Source organism: Schistocerca piceifrons, chromosome 9, assembly GCF_021461385.2.
Source record: "Schistocerca piceifrons isolate TAMUIC-IGC-003096 chromosome 9, iqSchPice1.1, whole genome shotgun sequence".
In the NCBI taxonomy this organism is placed as follows: Eukaryota; Metazoa; Arthropoda; class Insecta; order Orthoptera; family Acrididae; genus Schistocerca; species Schistocerca piceifrons.
In genome coordinates this window covers 22123718-22124617 of record NC_060146.1, presented here as the reverse complement: position 1 = coordinate 22124617, position 900 = coordinate 22123718, and positions in this window count along the sequence as shown.

The following is a 900-nucleotide window of genomic DNA, read 5'->3' as shown; positions in this document are numbered from 1 at the left end:
GGAAAAAAATTGATCCCAAATCGCAGACATATTGCTACCAGAGGGAGTAACACTATGAGATCTGAAAAGCCTGTGTACATTTCTTACCACCTCAATCAGCACATTACCTACTGTATGTGATCCTTCTCAATCAACCATCGCCTATAACCCAGTTAATATATCGTAGAACCTCTGACACAGCATCGAGAGAGAATGTGTTACAAATACTGGAGAAATATCCATCGGTGGTGTGAGAGAGTTGCAAATACCGGCTTCATATCACGCTCCTTAGCGGAATTACTTTCTAAATTCACTGATTTTATTACGATGTTGCGCCGTCGGCGACGTGTAACTGCACTGTTGGTCTGATAATATACGCTCCAGCGATCACCGTCTATATTCAGTGTCACGGTATTTGTCTGGAAAAACCACTTCATTCAGAGGTAATGCAATACTTCGATTTATAAAGCCAGTATAGCTTTGACATGGATACTTGTGTGCACCGGGAGAACGACGACCGATTGTGACAGTAACAGGGTTGTTGCGATCGTGTTTCTAACATCTGCTGGCTTGTAAGACAACCACGCCTCTCTCTCTAAGACACAGTGGTACCACTCGCAGCAAAAACTTATGAGACATGTCCACCCATCGCTGAATCTCACTCAGTATTGTTTCGTATCGCCAGCAATCAGTTAATGGCGACGTATTATACTTAGCAGTAGGGGATGCGTGATAGGTTCACCTTGGGCATCAGGCTTATAAAGTGTGTGTGTGTGTGTGTGTGTGTGTGTGTGTGTGTGTGTGTGTGTGTGGCCGGCCGGTGTGGCCGACCGGTTCTAGGCGTTTCAATCTGGAACTGCGCGACCGCTACGTCGCGGGTTCCAATCCTGCCTCGGGCATGGATGTGTGTGATGTCCTTAG